Source organism: Triticum aestivum, chromosome 1D (assembly GCF_018294505.1).
Source record: "Triticum aestivum cultivar Chinese Spring chromosome 1D, IWGSC CS RefSeq v2.1, whole genome shotgun sequence".
Lineage (NCBI taxonomy): Eukaryota > Viridiplantae > Streptophyta > Magnoliopsida > Poales > Poaceae > Triticum > Triticum aestivum.
Window position 1 is genome coordinate 36,978,886 of NC_057796.1, and position 9,243 is coordinate 36,988,128.

General features: G+C 39.5%; 1 pseudogene; it reads right to left on the reverse strand.

Annotated features, from left to right (window-relative positions):
* Window positions 1-5,602: 5,602 nt before the first annotated feature.
* Window positions 5,603-8,398, reverse strand: LOC123157471 (protein MAIN-LIKE 1-like; annotated as a pseudogene).
* Between the last annotated feature and the right edge of the window lie 845 nt (window positions 8,399-9,243).

Here is a 9,243-nt window from a genome sequence, read left to right on the forward strand (position 1 = left end):
GCTTCATGAGCGGTACGTGCACACAAAAAGAAATTTATTTTGAAAATTAGAGATGGCACATACAAATTTGCTTAGAACGGCACGGAAATACCGCATATAGGTAGGTATGGTGGACTCATATGGCAAAATTGGGTATAAGGATTTTGGATGCACGAGTAGTATTTCTACATAGTACAAGTGGAGGCTAGCAAAAGATTGAGAAGCAACCAACCAAGAAACAAAAAATCACATAAGCAAGCATTAAGCATAACTAACACCGAATAATGCACCACAAGTAGGATGTAATTTCATTGCATGTCTATTGACTTTCGTGCTTGCATAGGGAATCACAAACCATAACACCAGTATTCTTACTAAAGCATAATTACTCACCAACATGACTCACATATTATTATCATCATATCTCAAAACTATTACAAAGGATCAAGTTTATTTTGTCCAATGATCTTCATGAAAGTTTTTATTATATCCCCTTAAATATCTATCACTTTGGGACTAGTTCCATATGTTGTTTTTGATAAGCTCAAACAAATTTAAGTGAAGAACATGAGCAAAAAAAATTCGTCTCTCAAAATAATATAAGTGAAGCATGAGAGAATTTCTTCAAAATTACTAACTATCAAATAAATCTAAGTGAAGCTTGAGAGCAGTTCTTCAAAAATATTAAAGCACATTGTGCTCAAAAAGATTTAACTGAAGCACTAGAGCAATTCCATAGCTCAAAAAAATTAAGTGAAGCATAGAGAGCAGTTCTAAAAAATCATAGCACAATTTTGGCTCTCTCAAATAGGTGTGTCCAGCAAGGATACTTGTGACAAACTAAAAAGAAAAACAAGCAAAGACTCTTATAATACAAGATGCTCCAAGCAAAACTCATGATATGTGATGAATAGAAATATAGCTCCAAGTAAAATACCGATGGTCGTTAGAAGAAAGAGGGTATGCCACTCGGGGCATCCCCGATCTTAGTTGCTTGTTTCTCTTTGGATATTAACTTGGGGTGCCATGGGGCATCCCCAAGCTTGTGCTCTTCTTACTCCTTATTCCTTCATCCATCGTGATCTCACCCAAAACTTGAAAACTCCAATCACACAAAACTTAACAAAACCTTCATGAGATCCGTTAGTATAAGAAAACCAATCTTTACTTTAGGTACTGTTACAAACTGATGTCTACTACTCAACTTTATTCTTGTAGACTCGTGTTGGGCCTCCAAGCACAGAGTTTTGTAGGACAGTAGCAATTTTCCCTCAAGTTGACGACCTAAGGTTTATCAATCCATGGGAGGCGTAGGATGAAGATGGTCTCTCTCAAACAACCTTGCAACCAAATAACAAAGAGTCTCTTGTGTCCCCAACACACCAATTAAAATGGTAATTTGTATAGGTGCACTAGTTCGGCGAAGAGATGGTGATACAAATGTAGTAATGATAGTAGATATTGATTTTAGTAGTAGGAACAATAAAAACAGCAAGGTACAATTGATAAAACGGAGCACAAACGGTATTGCAATGCTTGAAAATGAGGCCTAGGGTCCGTACTTTCACTAGTGCAATCTCTCAACAATGCTAATCTAATTGGATCATATAACCATCCCTCAAAGTGCGATGAAGAATCACTCCAAAGTTCCTATCTAGCGGAGAACATAAGAAGAAATTGTTTGTAGCTATTCTTTCCGATGTATCTATCCAAGAGTTCGTACTAAAATAGCACCAAGTTATTCTTTCTGAACGATCTATCAAGAGTTCGTACTAAAATAACACCAAGTTATTCTTTCCGATTCATCTATCAAGAGTTCATACTAAAATAACACCAAAGTAAATTCAGATTCATAATACTCAATCCAACAGAAAGAACCTCAAAGAGTGCCCCAAGATTTCTACCAGAGGAATAAAAGACGAGAACGTGCATCAACCCCTATGCATAGATTATCCCAACGTCACCTCGGGAATCCGCGAGTTGAGTGCCAAAACATATTCCAAGTGAATCAGTAGGGCGGACTACTCCCTCATCATCGTGGTGGCCGCCGGGATGACGAAGATGGCCATCGGTGATGATTTCCCCCTTCAGCAGGGTGCCGGAACGGGGTCTAGATTGGTTTTTCATGGCTACAGAGGCTTGCGGCGGCGGAACTTCTGATCTAGGGTTATCTTTGGGGGTTTTGGAATATTTGGCAATTTATAGGGCGAAGAGGCGGTGCGGGAGGCCACCGAGGTGGGCATAACCCACCTGGGTGCGCCTGGGCCCCCAGGCGCGCCCTGGTGGTTTGTGCTCCCCCCCCCTCCCCGGAGCTCCCCTCTGGTACTTCTTTTTCCCACCTGGTTTTGCTTCACTTCTTTGCCTTTTGTAGCCAATGTCAACACTTTAATTGGCTCTTTGTTATTTGAGATCAAATCTGAGGTAGCACACTTACGACCATCTTTCTTGACCCGCTATACTTGCTTGACCACCTCTTTCCTTGTCCATGGGGTCCGGACCGATTCTTTTTTATTGAAACGGTCTTTAACATATGATTGTTCATCAAACTTTGACCTTCTTGGAGCTACACAATGTTGGTGAGATGGTCTAAAATAAGATGGAGAATGTGCTCTTGTATCATACATGTCCGACAAAGGATATGGATTTACATGAGCATGGGGAGGCATCCATGGCATTGGCATTGGCGGCCCAAAATAAGGATATGAATATGTTGCATTCAAATTCTCACTTTGCCAATACCGGCCATCAGATTTGCACCTAGGGGGTGATCTTGAAGCTTTTGAATTACTTGCCTGACAAGCAATTTTATCCTCACTTGTCTTCTGATATTTTTCCAATAGTTGCGCGAAGTGACTTTCGACTTTTTACCTTTGTGCTTACCTCGGCCTTTGCTTGCATCGATCTTTGGATTTTTTTTATTGCCCCCCCCCCAAGTATTGGGCGTCTTCATTACAACTTTGATGGAATTTTCTCCCTCAAACATATTATCATTATGCTCTTGAACAACTTACTTATTTGAAAGCTTGATCCCAATATCTGTAGTTTTTAACTTCTCATGTTTAAATGGATCAGCTTGAAGCAGCTGATGTAAAAACCATTTGCCATCGGGACCAATCAGAATAGACTGGTCATCACTTGGTGTCTCAACAAATTTCAATCGTCCTTTATCAATGGCCGATTTGACTATTTGACGGAACACGTTGCAATCCTCAACACTATGCTTGGATGAATCATGCAACTTACATACATTCGTCCCTCAAAAATTCTAATATAATTATTTCTCAACAACAAATCAAAGATTTGATCACACATGTTTGAATTGAAGGTAATTTTTTTATTTTCTAGCCAATCTTGCTGTGAGAACGACTTTGGAGTTAAGCAAGCGAATGGTTCAGATTTTGCATCATCCCATTCGGCTATGATTTTTATTTTGCATTCTTTTGCCGATGTCATTGGATAAGATATTATACTAGCATCGGTTTTCTGAAAAGAATTTAACCTTGGCTTTAAGTTTCCGAAACAAAAATAGTTAGAACATGCATGCCTCAATTGAGACCAAGAGTAAGCCAAGTATGAAACAAGCAAAGCTACCCAAGTAGATATGAACTTTAAATAAAGCAATGAGGAAAGCCTTGGTTGTAACAATAAGTCAGTAACGGTCTTTATAAATGGCGCAATGGGTTGACCGATATGTTCTATAACAATTTTATTGCTAATAAGTAAATTACCCTTCCTCATTGGTCTTTAAAAATTATTTATGAGGGTTTTTCTAATAGATGCATCAACAATAAATTTTTGACCAAATCTGACAATGGGTAAATTACTTGCTAGCCATACCTCTTCAAATATGTTGGGAGAGCATGATGGTAGTGTGACTTGAACAATATCTTGCTCCGTATTTGGATAGCTCCCCAACGCCTTGTCATCATCTTTTTCTTTATTCCGTGCATCATTACTATGAAGATCCTTGTCAGCCAAACTTTGTTCGGCTACTTGCTCTTGTCCTTGAGGCTTCTCAATTTCTACGGCATGGAACTCATAGGGCAGGAAGTAGGTTCCATTAACTTTAGAAAAATCAAGCATGGTCGTTTTGCTACGCTTGCCATGCCCTTTCTCAATAATACTTGCCTCTTTGGATTTGATGGACTCGGAATATATACTACTTGATTCGGCTTTTTCAACTGAAGCACTTTCATGTTCCGAACCATCCTTCTTTTCGTTGATTCTACCAATTGGCAATGCTTCTTTTATCTGAGCCAATTCTTTTTTCTGTTCTTTTCTAGCGGCGAGCGGCAAAATTGGCTTTAAGCTTTTTCTCAATTTCAGCCCAGTCCGGATATGATTGCCCCCCCCCCCCCCCAATGCTTTTAGATTGTTTCAGCAATGACACGTGGGTGTTGCCGAAACTTTACAATTGTGTAGGGGTGTATAATATGATGTAGTACTAGCTGAAGGCATATGCATTGTTGTAAAACCATATTTTTGCTCGCCAATTTTACCAATTGGCAAAGATTCATCTTTTTGCAAAACTCTAGCTTTTATTGCATTATAATCAAGAACTAGCCCCTTATCATGTTCTTCAAGGCAAAGAGCACTAATCTTATTATTTCGGTCTATATCCCTTTTTAATTTAGTCATTTTCAATTTTCTGTAAGGGGTTGCTCCACAATACTTTTAGATTCTTTCAACAATGAGGTGTTGCCGAAATTACGCAATTGCGTAGAGGATGCATTATATGCTACAATATTAGATGATGGCATGTGCACTCCTGGAAATTTTTTACTTATTCGGCTATGACCATGAAGGTGCGGAGCCGAATTATGAGCATCTACAGTTGTATACGGTGCCGAAAAATTACTAACATGAGGTGTAGCATATGACAATTGAGAGTAACTGGCCGAATAGCCAGTAGTAGCATGGCCAATTCTCTCATTCATCGGCATGGTTGGATTAGTATATTGCACATTAATTGCCGATGAATAAAAGGGTGAAACACATTCTTGCATGGCATCGGAAATTCTAACATGAGGTGTTTCAAATTTATTAAGCGAACTCACCATGTTGTTCATCAGCATAACGATTTGTGGGGTTGTCGATGCAGGAGAGTTGAGATACATATGGTGCATGTTACTAGTATCATAAGAAGTTGAAGCATGTAAATTACTTTGAATCGTCCTATGCACGTAATTAGATGCATGATTGCGCAAACTAGGGATGGCCAATAGAGTATACTCATTGAATGATTTAGTAACACCTTATGAATTATTTGCATCTACAGTAGGGAATTGTGTGTTCATATTACCTTTGTAGATTGCAAACCCTAGATGACGATCTCTTCGTACCAAGAACGGGCTGGAGACCGTTCAAAGCTTCGTCCCCAGCAGAGTCGCCAAAAAGTGTGTAAGCCCAAGTGGGTAACCATAGTGGGTCGTCTTTGTCGTTCCAATCCTCGTACTTCACGATCTTTGGTCATCCAACCGGCAATCGCTCCCAGCACCATACAGAAAGTACGAGCATACAACCACCAATACCTCCATCCGTTGAGGTCCTACAACAGGCTTCATCCAACTTCACATAGAAGAAAACACGGTTCAATTAACAGGAAAATCGCATTGATAATGTATCAATGAAGTGAAAATAAACAGTTGCCTTCCTGTCTATATAAGTAAGCCAGTGTCGCCGAACCCCAACTCCATTTGCTATCGAAGACGGTCAACGCCTTCAGCCACATCCATGGAGCATTCTTGCATGTGCCATCAGCAAACATAGCCCTGGATATAACGTACCACATGTAGACACGAGCATATTTCTTGACCTGATCATCATTAGCATCCTCAGGGCAATACCCAAAGTGGAATGCAATCCAGGTGAAAGGAGCACCGGGTACGACTCTTTTCTTCTTCTTGTCTCCTTATGGTTCCTGAGGCTCTGGAGGAACCATACCGATAAGGGCATGCATCTGCTCGCGCCACCCATTAGAATCGGTGCTCATACAAAGAGGATTCCCCTCGATAGGAAGACCGGAGATCATAGCAATATCCTGGAGCGTCACGGTCATCTCCCCGGTCCGAAGATGGAAACTGTGTCTCCGTCCTCCAACGATCAATAAGCGCGGTGATTGCTGCAGAATTGAAGTTCGGCGTCGACCGGCTGACCAACTGAATGAAGGGGAGGAGTCATGTCTCCCTTATGTATGGTGTCTACCGCTCATCATAGTGCATCCCCCCAAGGGTGACCCCGTGAGACCGAATCTTTAGAGGTTGAAGCTCCTACAAACAAGCAAATCAGGAAATTACATATGGGGCATTTGTGTTTTAAATAAACACAAAATTCATAATACCGGCCACTTACATTATTACCCGCTGCTCCATCGACATAAAGTATGCCCGGTGTCGCGTGTCCCAGTGATCATCAAGAAGCCAAACCATCCTACAAATTTCAAACAATAAACATATGTTAGCTTACTCTCTATGCTTTATTTCATATGCGAGCATTATTTCATATGTATTCAACAATCGGTAAACACTAAAAGGAAAGTTGAATACTAATCTAAGATATACAATGAAAGCACTTCAACAATCATCACAAATACACATCATAAATACTAGGGTCCAACAATGATTACAGATCATCTACTAATCCTAATCACACAAATCTATATCAATATTACATACAAATCTACACAAGGGTTCCACAAAAACTTGAACAATCTAGGGTTCCACAATGACTACAAATCCTAAATCACACCACACTATTTCAATTTTATCATATAAAAATCAAATCCAAGCAAATCAAGGGTTCCACCAAAACTTGGCTGAATGAGAAAAATGTGAACGAATTTACTGAGGAAAAGAAAGGGATCGGACGAGTTAACCTTGTACGAGGGATTAGGGAAGAAACTCACAGCCAAAAACCATGGAGTAAAGAAATTACATCCTTATTATTCTAGGCAAAAATGACAAAATCACAGCTATATTAAAAAAATACTGTTTAATGAATAGTAAGGCCTCAATTGTATTTTCTTCACTAAGAATACCACGGGTGCCAATACTTCATGAAACTTCACACGTGAGTAGAATGGTGATGATTTTCTGGTGCCTATTTTGTTTGCAGAGATTAACAATATTTGGAAGATGGTATGGTTTGCCGGACACGAACCAGAACAAGAACAAGAACGAGAAGGAGCTTAAGTAGGGCCATGTCAGGGTGTCCTGGGAAAACAGTATTTTAGCCAGAGTAGGAAATTGTCGCTGGCGCTAAATACCAAGGGAACCAACAATTCTTTTTTGTACAGAGGTAACGAATTTTTTGGGTCTAATTGAACTATAAATTATTGCCTATTTAGAGGGACCAAGCTGAGCAGGCCATCAACATCATATTCATGCTTATCTTTGTTTTCTTTGTATTTGTATTATTAATCTTGGTTTCAACTAGCGTCTTGAGTGCAATCTTCTGGGTGCAATCCGCAAATATGGGATGTCGTACAAGCCTTAATTCAACATCTGGATTGGCTTATGATGGCATGGCGTTCAATCGTTTCGGCTGCTCATCGCAGGGAGTGTGGCTGGTGCTTGCGGCAGCAGCAGAGCGGCATGCATGAGCGCGGTGTAGGCAGTGGCAAAGGCTCATCGGCCACTACGAGTACACCGTTGGCACCAGGTTCATGACACTGTAAAAAAAATCTTGATTCAAGATAAATGAAACATTTCCTATATACAATCAGCTTTTTATTAAAGGCTGCGTTTCATGGTTTATTGGTTATTCAGTGTTTCTGATTAACTTTATTAATTTTTAGGGTGGAAGAGCATTTGAATTTAGATGGTAGTCGGAGGAGTGGGCCAGGTACTTAGCAAAAGCTTTAGCTGTTTTTTTTATAACAAAGATGAAGCGTGGGTGACCGGAAGATCCAACACAGAACGTGAAGTAGTGTGTTTAAGTCGAACAAGGAAAAAATGCTAGAGAGGGGGACCAGCCAAAGGGTGAATATCTTGTGCACATGGTCCTTTTGTTGGCATCTTTGAATGTTTTGAGAAAATAGCTAATAAATATGGTTGACATTCATAAATATTTTTTGAAAATAAAATCTAAAAAATATACGACTTAGATGAGATAGGCCATATTTGCAAATGGAACAACCGTGTCACAAGTTTGAAGTCAAATTCATAACATAGTTCAAGAAAAAAGATGAATTCGAGAGTACACAACACTAGGTGGGCTTTGAATTTGGCCCATTACCACTGTCGATACTATTTTTGTTTTTCGAGTTGGCTTTCAAAAGGTACTTGATTTTCATGACAATCGGTTCGTTTTATGCCTATATGCGGACCTTTTCTCGGTTGTTTGAAATATTTTTTTTAAGTACAAACCGATGTCCGGGTGCACTACGAACCTGTTGCACTATATACTTACCAATGGCCATGGTTAACAATTTGGGCCTAATATTTGACATGAACTAAACAGTTTGCAATGTTTTTTCAGGCTGATTGTTGATAGAAGAATGGAATGGTCATGCTATTGATAAAGAACACTATCGGAAGTTGGATCTCTCTTTTTGTGCTATTATTGCTGAATTAAGAGGCTCATTACAAGGAATTGTCAGGTTTTGTGTACCTTGTAATAGTGACATGCATGGACGTGTGAAGTTGAGTGATATTGATACTATTTAATAATGGATGGTATAAGTTCTTTGGTGGTGAGCGATTATCTGGTTTAGGAGACACCAAGACTGCCGAGAAAGAAAGATGCCTAAGAGAGTTTGAATTTGTCGCTATTTGATGAAACCAGCTGCCACCATGCTTAACATATATTTCTGAATTACAATATTAATTTGATACATGCGTATATTTCTATTATTTCATGGCAATAGACGGTCATCCGGCTTTTGCCCATAGCAACGCACGGGCATTCTCCTAGTCACATTGGTATCGTAACCTGCAGTTAAGGTGTATACCAAATATCATATACAGCTTTAACTTCTCCTTTCATAGGAAAACTTATTTTAACTACATAAACCAAAATCAATATGATACTAATAAACTATGCCCCGAAAGCATAGACTAACAACCTGAGGAAGGTAATCTCAAATAGCTAAAGCAATATCCGTAAATTTTTACCAACACAATACGGACAACCAGCATCTCACATGCAAAATAGGAAAGACGTTTCAGTCATGTAGGACTGTACACGGAAGCAGATTGTGCATGAATTTGCTGCACGCCAAGATAATTTCCATCTCATATATTCTACAACATACAAACTAACACT